This window comes from Lycorma delicatula, chromosome 10 (genome assembly GCF_047948215.1).
Source record: "Lycorma delicatula isolate Av1 chromosome 10, ASM4794821v1, whole genome shotgun sequence".
Classification (NCBI taxonomy): domain Eukaryota; kingdom Metazoa; phylum Arthropoda; class Insecta; order Hemiptera; family Fulgoridae; genus Lycorma; species Lycorma delicatula.
The window spans coordinates 53,396,676-53,416,462 of NC_134464.1; the positions used below are offsets into that span (position 1 = coordinate 53,396,676).

The 19,787-nt window shown below is 30.0% G+C and overlaps 1 protein-coding gene across 1 annotated transcript in view; it reads right to left on the reverse strand.

The window, feature by feature from the left end:
* Positions 1-19,787, reverse strand: part of LOC142331457 (putative methylmalonate-semialdehyde/malonate-semialdehyde dehydrogenase [acylating], mitochondrial) — a 247,944-nt gene extending 228,157 nt beyond the window's left edge. The window contains exon 1 of the mRNA XM_075377381.1: positions 19,781-19,787. The gene's annotated coding sequence lies outside the window, so the exon portion shown is untranslated. The remainder of the gene's footprint in view (positions 1-19,780) is intronic.

Here is a 19,787-nt window from a genome sequence, read left to right on the forward strand (position 1 = left end):
ATAGCAACCAATATTACCAGTTATTTGAATGATTTCCTGTAAATACAGTAGGGCTCTGTTAATAATGACTACTATAAATAATTCTGATGGTCGTTTCATTGTCCATTGGCCATCTATTTTGTATTCAAGTATTTATAGCCAGTAGAAGCTAATAACTTTTAGTACTATTATTATGATTTTATATATGTGCACATCTCTCTCTCTCTCTCTCTCTCTCTCTCTCTCTCTCTCTCTGTGTATGTGTGTTGTATGTATTTATGTGTGTGCACACACACAAGTTGGGTTCTAAGGGTGGAGTAAATGTTATTCTAGTGAAATAGGTGGGAATGTGCATTCCTGTATTATTTCTTTTTAATATTTTCATAGGATTGTCATCAGAAGTTAATTTTAATTATTATTATTTATCGCTTCTCGTTCTCTAGCCCTATACACTTACAGTGATTTTCTGAGAAACACTTGTTATTACTTGTATTCTTGCAGTTATTTCTTTACATCTTTGCATAGTTTGCTTTCTTTCAGGTGTTTCCTCCAGGTTTACTTAGGCCTGATGTTGATGTTTACTTAGGATCTAATGTTGGTGTGTTCTACCTCCAAGGTGAGCTGTGCTGTAGACTGGGATTTTTCAGTCTGCTGATTCTGCCGGTTGGGGCCTGGCAATGGTCTGGGATTTTTGCTGGTTGAACTAGCTGATCAGTGTTTTGTCCAGTCTGGCTAAAAGGCGGCTATCGGTCAGTGAATAAAAGACTATCCTTTGGCGCTAGAGTTTTAAAATTTGATTTCTAATGTTTCCACTTTTGCGAGAGGTTTATTGGCCATCTTGATATCTGACGTACAATTTCCTGACATGTTCGAATAGAGGACTCCAGTAACAGATTCAACTCTGTATTTTGCCGCAAGACCTCCAGCACCGACCAGGCTATGCCAATTCCCAGTCAGAAAGAAATCCCCCCGAAAAGCGGCCGATAGAGTCCCGATCTGCCTGACGTATATGATGATGTTCTGTGGCTGATTCGTAGGCTCTGTCGTGCTCGAACGCGATTTGATCATCTAGATCGACTGGCGGTACGTTATCGATAGGATTACTCGGACCAAGATAGTTATGATCAGTAAAATTCATACTGACCGGTCACACGTACCGGGCTGTATTTACATACGGAATCCTCACCACATGCATCGCAGCTCAAACAACGGATCTGTCGGAGACAGATCGCGCCTCACACCTCGCATAAGAGACGGCAATATTCGAAGACGGAACGCCATATTCCGTCCACTCTGTGGTTATATTTTAATTTAGGTTAGATTAGATTTAGTAATATTTGACAGGATGGCTTGGAAGTAATTATTTAAATTCTAGGGTTTGGAATTCAGTGACAGATTAAAAACAAATAACTGTTAACAACTTACCCTTGGTGTTGACTTCATAAAGCAAAAGAATTAAACAGAAATTTAAAAAGCATAAATTTCTATTTTCATTATATTTAAGCTAGTCCAATAATAAGACTACTACTGCAATAAGTAAAGTAACCTTTCGAAAACAATTATTGTTTTAAAAAGGCTATTTTAGTTATCTCAGTTTATTTTTGTATAAAATTGGGTTGACCAACTAAACACTGACTACAAATCTAAAATAGTTTCTCTTTAAATGTAAAAAATTAGAAACCGATGTCTATGAAAATAAGAAAAAGAATGTAAAAAAGTATTGTTAAGTAACTGATGCTGAATGTGAAGTGACTGGAATGTGGGAATATGTTTTTGCTTTGTGCCCTAGATTTTCCAATTAACGTTTTTCTTTTTTAATGTGTAAAGTTATAGAGGTCCTAAGGGGTAGCAAACATAAACATGACAGATTTAAAAAACAGATGGGTACTTGGAAAAATCTTGTAATTCAAAGGGATCCAGGAGAAGAAAAAATGTGCTAACCTAAAGTGGTTGGAAGAAAGAAGGAAGTGGCCTAGTGAAGTAATGAAGAGAAAAAACTCCAGAAATGAACTATTCTTTGTGGTCCTATGGTGATCAGTGTCAAAAAAAATACATGAATTTGTTTAACCATAGAGAAAGTTTTTTACTGTTAATCTGAAAAGTTGGTCTCCTGGGGGAATGGTTAGTAACTGGGTGATTAGTTTTTATCCAGAAGTTTGCGTTTAATTTTTACTTGCAGTTAAGATCTACATTTTTCATTTCATTGTTAGAAAATGCTACAACATTTCTGACAATGTTTTATGAATAACACTTTTTTATATGGAATAGTATTAATTAAATAAAATATAAAAATGAAATATATATGCAAATAGACATTAAATGTATAGTACTCTTCTTTTCTGTTCAGCTCTCAACTTCAAAATCAGCTGACTTGCAATGACGAGTTCACCACTAGACCAACCTGGTGGGTTAGATTCAATGTACATAAAACAAATATACATTAAAACAGTACTTAAAATGAATTATAAAATACAAAAAGGTAAAAAACACAACTGTACACATTACAGAACCATCAGAAATATTTCCAGTAATTTTATGGATATAATTACATGTTATTATTATTGTTTAGTATTAATTCTATCATTAAATTAAAACTCTGTATTCTTGAATTCATAAATTCCATTATAAAGTAAAAAAAAATTAAGTATAGCTGACTTTCAATGAACACTTATGAAGACTTAAAAACAACTTATAAATTCAAATTATAGTTTTAATATGGAATAATCAATTGTTAACCCCTGTAAGAATTGTAGCTGTAGGTATCAACTCTAAGATGTACTGAATAATATTGTTACATATACGAACACCTACAAGATGTAAATATTTATAACTGACTCTTTATTGAATAAAAACTGTCTTGTAATGTTCATACAGAATGACCCAATAATTATTCCAGTTACATTCTTTTGTAGAACCAATTTATTGTTAATTACACTGCTACATCTGCATAATAAATTGCTATTATAAATAGAATAAAAAACAAAAGGCAAAATACGTAGAACACAAGAATTTCTAGGGAATCTTGGTATTAACTGTTCTCAAAATTAATAACCTCTAACATAGAGGTACCTAAAAATAATCAGAATTGTGTTGTGCTAGGGAGAGTTATCAAAGTATGTGATTCTCCCGTTAAAGAGCATCAAATGACTTCTCTTTGTCATCTGCAGAGTGGCGTCACACGAGAAGTTTATGCCTGACCTCTGCGAATGTTTTTTTTTTTGTGAAAGCTGTTTCTTGTTTTTTGTGATGGTGGACTTAAATGAACAGCGTGCGGCAGTGAAGTTTTGCTTCCTGCTCAGGAAGAGCTCAGAAACTATTGTGATGTTGAAAACAACTTACAAGCATCTGCTATGGGAAAATTTAAGTGTTCGAGTGGTTTTGTCTTTCAGAAATGGTGAAACGTCGATTGATGACCAACTTTGTCTGGACATCCTTCAACTTCCTGAAGTACAGAAATGTAGAAAAGATTCTTGCGATTGTGATTAAAGACCGACGACGTACGATTGAGGAAATTGAAAAGTTGTTTGGATTAACAGTTCAGCAAATTTATCAGATGGATTTGGGGATAAGAAGGAACAGTGCAAAGTTTGTGCCTCTGTTCCTGATTGCTCAGTAAAATGAGAGTCACTTGAAAGCAAGCCCAGATTTTTTCCAGGATAATTATTGGTGACAAATCATGGTGTTATGGTTATGATCCTGAAACCAAACAAGTCAAGGCAGTGAAAGACTGCAATGATGCGAAAAAAGCTAATCAAGTGAAGGCAAACATCAAGTCAATGCTCATTCATTTTTTTGATGTAAGGTTGGTGGTGTTTTCGGAATTCGTTCCACCAGGTCATACTGTTAATCAGGGTTTCTACTTGGTGGTTTGAGAAGAACTACTTGGGGGTTACTTGGGTTACTTGGTCTACTTGAGGGTTACTGCAAAAAAAGGGTGATTTTAGGTAGAGGCAACTGATTTTTCCACCATGACAATGCACCTGCTCACACAGCTCTCTCAGTGCACCAATTTTTAACAAAAATTAGCATGACTCCCTTGCCCCACTCCACTTATTCATCTGATTTAGCTCTGTGTGATATTTTTTTTGTTTATGCGATTGAAGAAGGGTCTAAAGGAAAGTATTTTGCTGACATGAATGGGATCAAGCGTTATAACAGATGAATTTAAAAAAAATTTTGAATAATGGAATAAAAGACTGGACAAATATGTTAGCCGAGATGGTTAATATTAAGAAGGGTATTGAAGGTTTTTATGATAAAAAAAAATAAATTCATAAATTAAAAAAAAAATTCTGGTTATTTTTGGATACCCCACATAGAAATGCAGTGTGTGAGTACCAGTAAAGCTTATCAACCAAGATTGTACCTAGGAGTTTAACAGGGCTCTCCTTAGACTGTTTCTCTCTTACACTGATTACAATATTTTGAGTTTTTCTTGGTTTAGTAACAAAATTCAATGTATTTAAATCAGATGAGGGCCTCTTCAACAGCATTACTAATTACGTTCAACTCTTTCAGTTTTGGTAGAATTTAAAAGGAATGTGATGCCATTCGTAAATAATGCTAAAGGAGAAAAGTATAACCCTGAACCATTAATGATTGCTGTAAGGAACAATAACAGACCTACTTAAAAATGGACTACTTTACAACTTTAACTGAGATAAATGACCTATAACTTCTACAACGTGTTTCCTATAATTAAATTAAGAAAATAAACATTAATTTCTTTATGGCCAAAATGATAGAATTCAAGCTTTCTGACAAGTATCTCATGATCTGAGTTAAATGCCTTACTTGTGTCACAAAGTACAACTTAAGTAAATTAATTATTCTCAAACACTAAATAAATGTTATCCACTACAACACAATGTGGACAATCTATTATGTTCTAAATATTGAATTGTTTACTCCCATATGATATGCTAATAAACTTTACTGATTGTGGGAATAATAAAAATTAGCCACACATGGACTCTGTCAATATCTTCCTCCTATTAAATATAGTTATCATTATAGACTATTTAAGAATATCTGGGAAGTTACTAGACTGAACATTTTCATTCTTAACTGTCTATAAGGACTTAGAACCAATTTTTATATTTTATTACTTTTAATAACATTTAATAATAGTATTTAATTATTAGAAAATCTGCAAATATCCCTAGTGGCTGAATTTTTCATTTAAATACAGCTTTAAGAATGTATTATCAATAACCCTTGTCCCAATGAATAATAATACAATTTTTTTTTAAATTATTAAAAAATCATACTGTTGATATTGAAAGTAACATGATTTTCTATATAGAGGAGACAAAGTAACTACTAAAACATTTGAACAAATCTGTTTTAGAGTAATTTATCACAATCACAGTTACTAATTTGTCAGTAATACTTGTATTCTAAACAGCACTACAGTTGTTATCTGCTGATTCTGTGAAATTTCTATTGGTTTCCTGTTCCGCATTATGTAGCACACTTATGTAAAATATTTGTTGCTCTGATTTAACAAATGTAAAATTGCCACTGTTTGAACATCTATGTATATGTAATAATATATAAAAATATTTTTAATTTTTTAGTTATTAGAAAACCACTTTACACTATATGGGTGTTTGTTATAATTTAAATAGATAAAATTATGGAAGTTATTCCAGGAAAATATTTATTAATAATTTTCATGAAATATTGGGGAAAAATTTCTATCGTTCTTTACCAAATCTATATTTAGACATTTAAGCATTCTTTATCATTCAAAATTGAGAATTACTCGGTTTAGAACTACTTCAGTCAGAATTTCATAACTGAATGCTAGTCATTAATGTTTTTAATAGTTAAATTTGTAACAAATTATCTGTCAGAGTAATCACAATTTCTTTTGACATTACTTGCATTAATACACATACGTATCTGTTTAAATAAAACATCAAGGTGATCTGAGTTTATGGCATGCAAAGACATATTAAGAACTTCAAACAGAAGTAGAGGAACTAGTATTATTAAAATAAACTACTACACTCAATAGCCTCTTAATTAAGCATCATATAAATTGAATGCTCTTATGAGATCAAAGAATTTTATTTCAATTTTCCCACTCCATGTGACATCAAGATTAACATTTTTGTTGAATGTAATTTTGAATGTTTAATTTTTTCTTAATATGAAATATTAACTCCAAAAAAAAAAGTAAAAAAATCAAGTTTTCCTTTCAGAGATGCATAAAAAGAAATGATTATACTTGTACATGATTTTATTATAATGATTTTAAATATTATTTTGGTAGAAGTTAACTAATAAATATTACATGAATCATTTCATGTTTCAAGGTTACATCAAATGCATCGATTTCACTATTATTACCTTCGGTGTTTCAAACTAAAATACTGAAACTACTATTGGTGCAATTATCTAAACAGGACACATTGTCATTAGGTTTTTAATAAAAAAACAATAATTGGACTTATTACTTAGTAGAGAATCCTAAGTAATGTACATTATCATTAAAAATAGCGTTAAATTATTTTGGATTCTGCCCGTCAGGTGTAGTAAAGCTGATAATGGGAATATGACTTACAGTACTTTCATAAGGTGAAGTACAAACTACAATTGTCTGCATAGACATCTATGGTAATAATATTACAATCTGAGATACATCAAGAATTTCACCCATTTAATAGAAATTTCTGCTACTGGAAGAAATCACATCTGTACAGTGCAGTTAGAAAATAGTGTTTTATGTGTTTGTGAGTTCCCCCATCCACCATGTATATGGATGAAAATAAGATACTAATGACCTTATAAAAGTTGTAATTACTAATTGAAAATGTAAAGAACTACATAAAAAAAAAAAACTAAAAAAACTAAATAGATAACAGTCAACATCATCAAATGTTTTATGTTAGAGTTGTTAAGTTAAATTTCTTATACAGCTTGATGAAAAGTTTTTCAGCAAGATAATGTACAATACAAGTATCAATGCTTTTCAGAAATTTTTTTTGATATTACAAAAAAATTATAGAAAATAAAATAACAATTCAAAACAAATGAAATTTGAAAAAAATTTGCAAACTTAAAATTACATAAATTGTTTAAAAGTCCTTTGTTACTGTTTACATAATATTTCATTCTAAATTTGAAAATGTCAAAAATACTTTATCTAAAATCTGTGGTAAAAGGTAGTGTCTTGGGTTTTCATCTGGAGGTCATGAGTTCAAATTCCGGTTACGCATGGGATTTTTCAAATGCTACAAAATTCTATCTCCATATTCTATGCTTCAAGCTTATCTGACAATATTACCAAGCAAACAAAAAAAGAACCTTGGGTAGCTGTGGCCATTTGTGTTATACCAGAGTTGTTTTAACGTTAATAGGGTTGTAAAATTCTCATCACTAACTCCATGTATAATTAATATTTCTTAATCTCTCTTGATATCCATGATGAAACAAAATCATGAAAACTTATATTTAAATCCATAAACAAAAATTATGTCAATTTAGTCCTTATTAGAAAATTAAAAATACAATTTTAGATTATTAGAAATGTATACTCTCTTCTGAAAGTTTACACAAATATATTACACAAAATATAAGTTTTTTCAAAAAATTAATTTTTTCAATCCAATTTTGAATATGGGAGTTTCAAATTTTATTTTAGATAATATAATTAACTTTAAAGACTGCTATTAAACTGGTTTTTATTTTTAATTTTTAATTTTTTTCTATTTTGAATAGCTAATACTGGTTCTACAATTCTTCTGTAATATAAGAAAGATTTTTACTTTGTTTAATATTACAACATTTTGGTCTATTTTGCTTTAAATAGAAGTTGAATTTTTAAAGTATTTATTTGTTTTCAACTGACTCTCATTGTATAACTTTTCCAGAATTAAACTATTTATAAAGTTTTATTAGTAACAATGCAAATTTCAGTGGCGGCTTGCGTATATGCGCTGTGGAACTGCAGCACCTCCTATTTTCACTTGATATTATCAATAACAATTAATATAATAAGCCCTTTTTTGTTTAATTCTTTCTTTATACTTGTAGAATGTATAATTCTTAAGTTTAATGTCAGTAGCCATTCCCCAGTTTATGAAAAAGATACTAAAATCTTTTGTGGGACTGTGCGCTTCACAGTTCCAGCGGCGTGCTGTTGTGCGCATGCGCACATAGGAAGCTGTACGTGAGGCTGCAAGGGAGAGAGAGAGAGAGGACTGTCGCTCCCTCAGTGCCGACCCTGGCATGCTGGTGGAAGGTATTTTTTTTTTTACTAAGCGTGTGTATGGAACGTTCCTTGTTCGTTTCCTTTTCTAGTTTATTCGGTGGAAGGAATACGAAAGTGGTTTTGTTGTTTTTTTAGCAGTGGCCAGAAGATGGCGGAACGCAAGGGCTCTTTGATTGCCAAATCTGTCCAAAAACACGCTGGAAGGGCGGAAGAGAAGGTAATTATTAGTAAAACTAATTATGTATTTGTTTCTGTGTACATAGAAATTTAAATTAACCACCATTGGACTATAGTGTTTTTAAGCAGACATTTTTTAAAGTTATTATCTAATAATACTAAAAAATATTATCTGCATTGACATTTTATTATTTATTCGGTTACACCGAATACGGTTTTTAAGCACAATGTGCGTAAAAATCGTAATTAATACGTAAACCGAAATTATTGTTGTATGTGATGAAGTGTAGAATTAGATCACTATCCTGTTTCCAGCTATTCTATTTGATTAATTTTTTTCGATTCTTTTATTTTACAGAAAACTTTAACCATGGCCTTGAAAAGGCCCAAAAAAGATTTCTGGAGCAGCTCCCTCACTAATTTTAGTTACGAGCCACCACTGGCAAATTTATGCCCAAACTAAAAAAATGTGTTCCTTGACATCCATTTTTTCAGTGTTTCAATAGTATTCTCAGAAACTGCTGGAGATACAATTTGGTACCGAGTTTTAAAAGATTTTTCGAATCAAAATGTTACTGAAAAAATTATGTCCCAAAAATTTCAGTAAAACTTCAACCTGCAAAAGGAGCAAAAATCAGGACCAAATTCTTTACTTGCCATAACTTAAAAACAAATCATTTCCAGACCTATTTTTGATTGAATGTTTTTATTGCTTTATTCATAACAATGTACATATAAATAGTAATTTAGCTGTATGGTTGTAAAGTTTAGCAGGAACTTAGTCTCTCAATATCCTGCTCGAACCGTGAAGATGCGACAATATGCATAAATTCGTTTTAATCTATTTATTTTTTTATTTATAGATATTTTACTTGAATATAATAAATCACTAATTCAGAAAGAAATACATCAAAGAGAAATTCAAGAGAATATTCTTTAAAATGTTTAATGATCTTTGCAATTTAAAATGTTATTATTACTTAGTATTCTCACTGGAGTTGCTGCTGTGTCACATTTATTCCTGTTATGTTTGTTGCTGTAATTTGAAAGACAAAAAATTACAAAGAAGTCTGATATATTACCTCCTTTTTATTCTTGTAAAATTCTAAATAAATAAGAATAACATTTTTTATTCTTATAAAATTTCATAAGATGAACATTAAGACATTTAAAAGAAAACTTCAATTTGTATTTATATTGTATTATACTCTTCAGGGTGCAGATATTAATTATTAACCTTCATATTTTTGATACATGTGCATATTTTTGTAAAAAAGTAATAAGTAGGCTTGGATTACAGCTGGTGTTTTAATAACAAAAAAGTTACACTATGAGTGTTATTTTTTTTGTTATTATAGTGTTTTATTTTTTAATTAACTTAGTGTAAATTAATTTATGTTGCTATAGTAAGTTTTTTCATAAAGTTAATTAACCTAATATGCTTTCTACAAAAAAGAATTCATTTCTCATATGAAAGATAGTTTGAAGTTTAGCTCACTGAATGGGAAAAATTAAGTTTTTGAGACTCTATGGTTTTACATCTTCACAACGGACACGTTACAGTTTCAGAACGGAATACCTTACAGACAGGAATTAAATCAAATTATCCTTTTGAAACATGCTTTCTTGTTTAAAGTTTTAAGTTTATAATGTAGATGACAGTTAAATAGAGTATTACATCAGGCTGAATGTTACTTTTCTTTAGTATCTAGTGGGATTTTAGTGTTATAAACCTAAGTCTATATATTGAGCTCTTTTGTATTTTCTTCAAAATTGGTAGACAGGTGCTATCATCGGGGAAAAAAATATGTATAAAATTTTTGCAAAAAATTGTAAAAGAAGTGGGATGTGTTTTGGTCGAAATAAAACTTTAAATCTTTACTTGGGCACTTTAGAAAAAAACTTCTAAGTCAAAGTTTTTTATCGGGATCACAAATTACCAAAACTTTTTATTTAATATTGAGCCTCTTCTCAGAAACTGGATTTATATATTTTTCTTTTATTAGCTAAAATATCTTCCTTCAGAAGAGGAGTTAATAGGAGTTTTTTTTTACATCTTTATTTTCTACATCAATAAGCATTCAAACCACTATAACATTTTTTACCAGCACATTCCGAAGAACAGCCGTAATTAAAAAAATTGTTTAATTTAAAGAAATTCTTTTTAACATTTATTTTAAATTTAAAACCATTTTGCAAGTTACACATTGCATTTAAAACATAAAAAAAAATCTTAATTTTACCTTCCCGTCTAGATAGTGCTATAGCGAACTATAGCACTCCGGTTTTCACCGGATCTTGACGTTTTGATACCTAAGGAACCCAAAAAACCAAAATACCGGATGGAAATTTCCGGATAATAATGTACGTGTATGTGTGTTCGGTGTGGGCTTCTAAATCACCTTATATCTCCAGAACTAGTAAACCGATTTTGATCAAACTTGGTCAGATTACATGGGACATTGATGCCATTAAATTCAACTTAAAAGGTCAAGGGGATCAGACTATAGAGTATGGTCACTTTCAGCATCTCGAAATTTCTCCCATAAGACCATATATTTATTATACGTATTTTTTAAAGATTAAAAAATAACAATATTTGTAAAATCGCACCCCAACCCTCAAAAATGCTCTAAACTACTGCTATATTGTGACGTTACAGGTGAGTGGCAGAATTAAATAAATTAATAATATTTAAAGTGTAAAAAGGTAACTCGGTCTGGCTGGGTTTTGAACTCGATCGCCCGGTTGACTCGGTACCTGGTGCGTTAATCCTCGCGGCTACACCAGCTGCTAACCTTACAAGCGAAATTTGTTGTATGTAAGTTTTGAAATTAGATTAGTTTAGTTAGTGCCGACCGCTGGCACTGGTACCGCCACAAACGCGGTGGCGAATTAAATACGGTATGTACGAGCGCTTTAGTTAGAATCATTGAATTAAATAAACGAAAAAAGTATTACATTTAAATAAAAGGATAAATATTTTTAATTAAGTTGTGTGTGTAATCCGTGCATCAGAAACAATTAACAGTTGTCAGCTTTTTCTTATTGTCCTTACTCTTTAGTATTTCTTGAAAAATTAGCCAAAAATCTTCCTAGAAAATTACAACTTGTTTATTTAGAATTATCTGTGCATTTTTTAATTTATTATCACCACTTAGGGATTATTTTCATAAAAATTATTTTTTTCTGAATGCTTGGGTTTGAGTATGGGAGCCTCAAAAATGATAAAAAATATTTTCACTATTTCAAATTTTTAACACCCAAAATGTACTTTGTTAAACAGTAAAGTCACTAAAATAACTTAATGCTTTAATCATTAAGAAACCTCCCTGATGCACGAGTCCCAAATTTTCAAAAAGTTGAAAACATTTTTTTGAAATTGTGATGTTAATATACTACTAATATTACAAATTTTGGTTATCGCTTCATTTTATTGAGCAACTTCACTTCAAAAATAAAAATTAAAACATTTAGATATAATCAAACAAATAATTTTATATTTAATAAAAGATAAAATATCAAATAACATTAAAACATTTTACGATAACTTTTTATAACTCTTGGAAAAGAACAAGATCGTAAAACAATACTTTCACAGTTCAATTTTCTTTGAGTTCTCCACAAGTATAGAAATAATCAATTCTTTTTTTTTTGTTGTATTTATTTATTTACCTACAAATTATAAAATTAGAAATAAATAGTTTAACATAATAATTTAAAAAAAAAGAATTCATAATTTTGGTTACTGATTTTCAGTATAATGGAATTATTTTTCATAAATATATAAGCTCTATTTAATAGAGCTTAAAATCATTGGATTGAAAAAGACTATGCCGGTCCTGACTATTCTGGTCCAGTTAAGCAATTTATTGCCGGCTTTTTAAATAATATCTTTATCAAAATTATTAAGAAGTTTTTGACAAACTTACTTAATTTGTGGTTAAAAAATTTTTGTAAATTCTTTAATTTATTACTTTCACATAAATGTTCATGTACTCATATTTGCAATGCTTGTAGTAAACAGTAATAACCGTTTGTTTGCAAAGCTGAGCTAATAGAGTCTGCCACATTCTCCGGAACTAACAATATGTGTTTCTTGAGCTTGTTGCTCTTGCCACAGCCTTGAAATAAGCAACAACTAAAGTATATTATTTATTAGTATAATGACTTAAAAATTTTAATTCGATTTGTTCAGCAGATTTGTTCACTGCTTAATCCCCCAAAACAACCTTTAAAATGAACCTTGATATAGAAGTTGAGTCAAATTATACTCTGAGATTTTAAAATTTCACTATAAAAGTGATAAAAAAATAAGAATACTGTATAAGTGATTATAAATAAATTTATAGAAAGTAAGTGCATTAAAAGTACTGTGGACAACAGAGTTTGATAAAGCAATTCAATGATAAGTAAGATATCACATTGTAACAATTTTTTTTGTATATTTTCTAGTATCTGTTTTAAGTGTTTTGTTACATAATTAATATTACTGTATGATGTTCATTATCAAGGATAAACATATATATAAGGATAAACATAAATTGCACAAACACAGTTTGTGCAATTTAATAAATGGTTCACATTAGCGATCTAGAATTAATTGTTCTGAAAACAATAAACACAAGTATCAAATTGTAAGGATTGGTGGGAAGCCCCTTTGCTAGTTATGAAATTATTAGGACCTTCTGTGGATCTAAAACGTCTGTGTGGATTCCACCATGTTCAAAGCACAGCTGTACGCTCTTCCACGTCCAATTGTTCAGCTACAACAGCATATAGGGGGTGATCATTTCAAATGCAGACCGAACAGGGTCTTGCAGCTGCTTGTTGTTGATGTATCTGCGTTTTCGAAACTCTTGTTTTACAAAACCCCAGAATGCATTATCAGATGTGGTGAGGTCAGGGTTTCTTGCTGGCCGAGGCGATGGAGCCGGTAATTCTTCTGACTCGCGTTTGATCAAGCGATTCCGAAAAATTTCATTGAGGCGTCTGTGGATATTCAATGGAAAATGCGCTGGAGCACCGTCTTGCTGAAACGTAATGATGTCAGCGATCCCTTTTACGATCCCTGCCTTTTCCAGCAGCAGTAAGCGGTGAGAATTGGCAGCAGTAGAATATGATTAAACTGCATCTATTACAGTGTAAAAGTACTTCCTGCCCACCCCGAAACGTCCTCAAGTAAAAATGTATTCCTGGATAAAATGCCCTCTTGTGAGTGATAAGTGCTCTGGTGCCTTGATAGGATCTTGCAACCATCTTCCAGGTAGGATTGCTTATCTTATGCTGTATTCCATCATGGGTAATTTGTATTATTCCCAACCATCTCTTTTTGTAATTTCTGATCTCGTCTTCCTCAATTACTTTCCTCCAGAAAAGCTTTGTTGCTTTGGTGTTTTCCAATAAATGAAGGCTTTGTATGCAGTTGTCTAGGGATTGGAGGCTTCGTATGCAATTTTCTAGGGATCCTCTTCTTGTCACGTGAATCTTATGATTAAAATGCCTTTCGGTTGAACTTCCTAATCTAATCTGAAATACAAATAGGTATATAATTTTTAAAGAGACAAAGGCATATAATAAACATAGACAAAATCATAGAAATATTTAAAAAATAATTAAATAATATAAAATTATAGATATTAAATATAAACTTCCTAATAACGCTCCTTCATAATACAAACCATACAGCTGTTTAATATTCAATAATAATAATTGTAATTTTTTTGTTTTTTACTATCCTCTTTTCCATAAATACTTTTATAATTCAAATACATGATTTACTATGAACTCCCTTAATGGCAGAAGGCATGCCTTATATAAGGCATTATTTCTACAGAAAAAACATTAATTTGTTGTTTTATACTATCTGCCACAGTGTTTCTTATGGCTGAAGTAAAAGTAAAACACCTGAGATAAGTAATACTATATAAACACAGTTGTTTTCCATGAAATTAGTAATGATCATTACACAGACAGTTTATGGTGAATAGAGAGAAGATGTTACTCATATGACTGAATACCTCCTGTGTTTTGGTAGGTTTAATGAAGAAACTCCTGCATTTTTGTAGATATATTCAACAATGAAGAGGGCAATAGGAAATCACTTTACTGAAAACCTTGGCACAGGATACAGGTTTCTCAGGAATGACTGCACAATTTTCAAGAGTAACAGCTATCTCCTATCAGATGTCCTGAAAATATTATGTTAAGATAAATAACATTATAAAGAAAAAGAAATTCCAGAAACAAACATTGTGGCTAGTAGATCTAGTAGGTTTAATAGGATAGAGATGGTTGAGTTATAGCTGGAGCTGACCCCATTGGTGGGTGTCATCCCCCTAATGGTTCCATGTAGATAATAACATATGCAGAAGATACACAAAAGCATAAAAAGACAGAATATATACCAGAGTAATGTTACAGTCAAGTAAAGATTGTTGTAAAGCCCACCGGGCTGTTCTAGTGGTTAATTCATAATTACAAATCAGCTGATTTCGAAGTCGAGATTTCTAAGGTTCAAATCCTAGTAAAGGTAGTATAATACTTTTATATGGATTTGAATACTGGATCATGGATACCAGTGTTCTTTGGTGGTTGAGTTTCAATTAACCACGTATTCCAGGAATGGTCGACCTGAGACTGTACAAGACTACACTTCATTTACATTCATACATAGCCTCATTCCCCTCCGAAGTAATACCTTATGGTGGTTCCGGAGGCTAAACAGAAAAAGAAAGAAAGAAAGAAAGGTTGTTATAAAAAGTTTATTTTAATTAAATATTTGTTTTAGTTATTGCTACTGAATTTGTTATATTACTAATGAATTCAAGATAAAAAAACTTACTTTTCAAATACATAGATATTTACTTCTAAAAGATATTTTTGGAACTTTTATTCACCTCTTTCATCAGTGTGTTGTAATGATACCTAATCTGTGATGATTGCAAAGTCCCTTGCTTACTAACTATGTGGATAATAAAATAACATGTCTGAGATGTGCAACGTTTACAGATTTATGTTGTTTTGTCAAATTTGGTTATTTATACAATTCATATTATTTGTGTTAATTCTATGCATTAACATATTACATTTTGAATAAATAACAAACCATTTACTGTATTTTAGTCATTTTAAGTTTTGTTTTGAGATAATACAAAATGCTAAATATTGGAAAAAGGAAATGCAGAGTATCAAAAATAGTTTGACACTTACTTCTCAGAAGTATGACTAGAAAAATTAAAAAAAAAAATTAACAGCTATCTAAATAAAAAAATAGGTATAAATTTAACTATCCTCAAAATAAGAAAACTCTGAAAGAATTATTATAAATATGCATAATGTAAATAATTCCTATGATTAATTATAATGTACGACAAATTAATTTTGGATTGACTCTGTATATGTATGTGTTTACATGTACACACACACACACACACACACACACACACACACAGAGAGAGAGAGAGAGCACTTCAACTGCAAAACACCAAAAATATTTATTCACGTGTACTTATAGAATAATTGTTATATCAAATTAGTCAATGGTAACTCTTTTTTCTGTATTTGAAATAAAATAGCAAAGAGAAATGCTCAAGAAGTGTTTACAAAAAATCAAAAGCATTCTGAATAATGAAAAACTAATGCACATTGAATCTTAGGCAGTAATCAGCAATAGATATATGTAAAAGAAAGATTATCTATAAATTAAAAAGTTGTTCCTATATTTATGAAGCAGTTAAGAAAACTGAAAAATATTACATTGTGTTACTTATATGTACATATTATAATACTTCATAGATACAGGCACAAATTTTTATTAATGTTTTACATGATTTTTTTATTCTTTATTCATTTTTATGTTTCTATATTTATAGACTTTCTTAATATCTAATGATCACCTTTACCTGTGTTAAAATAAACATCTAATTATAGATTTTCATTTTTTTATAAACTGTTTTTGCCTATTTTATTTCAAAAACTATAAACCATTCATAGTTTTTTCTTTGTGTGTATTTTTGAAGTTACTATTTCTTGAACACTTTAAATGGTTAATTTTATAAAAAATAAATTCTTAAGAAGAGCAGAAATAACTAAAAAATGCTTACTTCAAATTTGATGTTACTTTTAAATTTATGCAGTCTTTTTAGTTAATCTCAAAACTGATTAATGCTAAACTTAAAGTGATAATTTAGTTTCAGCTCATTAGTTTCTGCTCATATATATTGTGGATATATATATGCTCATATATATATATATATATATTGTGGATTGATGTCTGAGATGTTTTTCCTGATAGTTTTTTCCAATCTATCCAATGTGTGGGAGTTTTTTTATGGGGGGGGGGGGGGGGGGTGGCCAGTCTTATCTGTTTTCTTTACAAGGCATCAGTATTCATGTGATAATAAAATAACAATCAGCATCACCATTTGATGATTTTCTCTGGTTAGTCTTCTAATAACAGATTGAGAGATTAGAAACTATATGAGAAAAGACATGTATAAAACATAAGGTGTCAAAAATGAAAGTTAGCTCAATAACTGGCTTATAAATAACTTTTAGATTAAGTAGAAATTTTTCTTCTTCCAAAGAAATTGTCAAAGCTATTTATAAAGTTCCTTTTAGAGAATTATGGTGGATATTACTGACTGTCACACAATAAATAATTTTATTTCATTCTTTATGTCGACACAATAAAAAATTGTTATGCAAATTTATAAAAAAAGTCTTAAAAAATCTTGTAAATTAAAAAAATGTAAAAAACTTTTTAAATGGAGTTAGTAACTGTTTAACTGTTATCATATTAAACACACGCACACACACACACACACACACACACACACACACACACACACACACACACACACACACACACACACACACACACACACACACACACACACACACACATAAATAAGTATTGATAACATCATATTTAACATTTTATATACAGAAAATCAATTCACTTTTAAATAAATGCTTTTAGATTTTCATTAAAAACAATGAATATGAAATCTAATGATGTCAGAATTAAGTGTTAAGTAAACAATTTCTTACTTATTCATTGTAATAAGCAGTTTTCTTACTAAATTGGTTTTTCCAAATTTTAGTTCAGATAAACCATATATAAAGTGGAATATTTACAATCTGTTAAGTTTGTTCTTTATGTTAATACCATACACTCACACACTACAAATATATGTATTAAAAACTTCATCTCTAAATTTAGTCAATCTCCATGGTGGAGTGCGTCTTGACCTTTCATCTAGAGGTCCTGGGTTCGAATCTCAGTTAGGCATGACATTTTTCATATGCTACAAAATTTCCATTTCATATTCCCATCCACAAGCTTGTGCAATTTATTTTTTAGGGCTCACTTTGCTTGCCCAACTGGCCAGTAAGCAAATAAATAAATTAGATAAATGAAAAAGAAGTAATAATAACAAAAAAATTAATTAGTAATTATTCACTGTTATAAATTTAGAATAGAAATGGAGTTTATGATTAAGAATCAAGCATAACAATTATCTTAGGATCAAACAACAATGAAAAGTTCTAACATATAGTAGACAGTATTAAAGACAAAGTATATTTAAAAATAAGTTATTTCCTTAATATTTTGGTATGATAAGGCTATGTAGCATAAACAAAATAATTAAAAAAATTTGACACCTACTTTAGACTAAAAAAATAAATAAATAAAAAAAATAGCATGGAAATTAAAAATAAAAATTTAATCAACCTGATCAACTTTCAAAATTAACCAACAATTGTAAAAAGAACCCCATGATTTATTAACTGGTAATTATTTTTGGTGCAAGACTATAATGTAATCTGATTAATATTTATAATATTAGTTTTGATATGATAAATAAACTAACTAGATGTTACTTTTAAATTTATGCAGTCTTTTTAGTTAATCTCAAAACTGATTAATGCTAAACTTAAAGTGATAATTTAGTTTCAGCTCATTAGTTTCTGCTCATATATATTGTGGATATATATATGCTCATATATATATATATATATATATATATATATTGTGGATTGATGTCTGAGATGTTTTTCCTGATAGTTTTTTCCAATCTATCCAATGTGTGGGAGTTTTTTTAAGTAAATTGTCTTTCAGATGATGTGAAAACTAGAAATCTGTTGAATGAGATGTCTGAAAAACATGGAGGCCATAGCACCTTCAAGAGAGTACAGTCATAAAAAAATTCATGCTTTATCTGTTTAATAGAAATAACAGAGAGGCATATACTACCTTGGTTAATAAAGTATTCTCGCTTGTCAGTTTCTTTTATTGAGCTTACAAACTTCAATATAAAATTTCCTGATTATGTTCATCTGTTAATTAAAATCTCTGTGTAAAAAGTAGGTCTTAGTTTAGACCTTGGTTTATACTTGGTCAAGAGTTTTTGATTTTCAGAAAATATGAATTTTGTTGGAAAATGAGGGGATTCTCAGAACTTCAGGCTCTACTGCTTTGATTATTAATGTGTTCAGAATGATTGAAACCATGCAGGATCAAAAATCATAGTTTGAAACATCTGAAATACACACAGAGCTAACATTGTCTATGAAGTCAGATTCTTCAAATTTGTGTCCTGCTTTTGTCAGCAGGTTGTAACCTGTAAGGTTTATATAGTTTTGTGAAATATGCTGTGAAAGAAATCTCGGCTAACAACTAAGAGTTTTGAGGAGAATGTAATAACAATTGGCAATTTTTAATTATCAAGTTAAACCAACAGGAAACTGTTAGGATCAGTTACATGCCTGTTTCATTAAATATAGTTATTAAATGATAAACAACATAATTTATTTGTCATTGCATGATCAGGAAAATTAGCTCTAAAATCATTCTGCTGTTCTAAATAAAACAGTCATTTGATAATGTTATACAGTAAACATATACTATGCTTGTATGTTGATAATTAAACTTTGGGTCTAGTGATTCAGACGAAAGAATGGCATATCATGTGATAATCTATTCATTTTGATTTGAATTTCATAGTCATAGTGAAACTCACTAGAAGCATGTAGCAAGTACATTACAATAGTTCATTCTAAATCACTTACAAGTTGTTTTGACATTAATAACAGTTTGTAATATACAATACAAGTAAATATCTTACCAACTTTGATTAAAGAACTATTTTTTTTTTGTAATTATGTTATTTGACTAGTTTGACTGCTATTCATTCCTTTTTTTCTGTGCTAATATTTTAACCTCAACATAATTTGTATACCTTATCTCAGCTATCTCTTTTATAAATTCCATTCATTTTCTTCCTCTTCAGGTTTTACTCTTTAAACATCCCTCTATCACCAGATTAACCAAAAAACCCTAGATATTAATAATATCCTACAGTTTGTCTGTTTACAAGATTGTAACACTTCTCTCTTCTCCTAT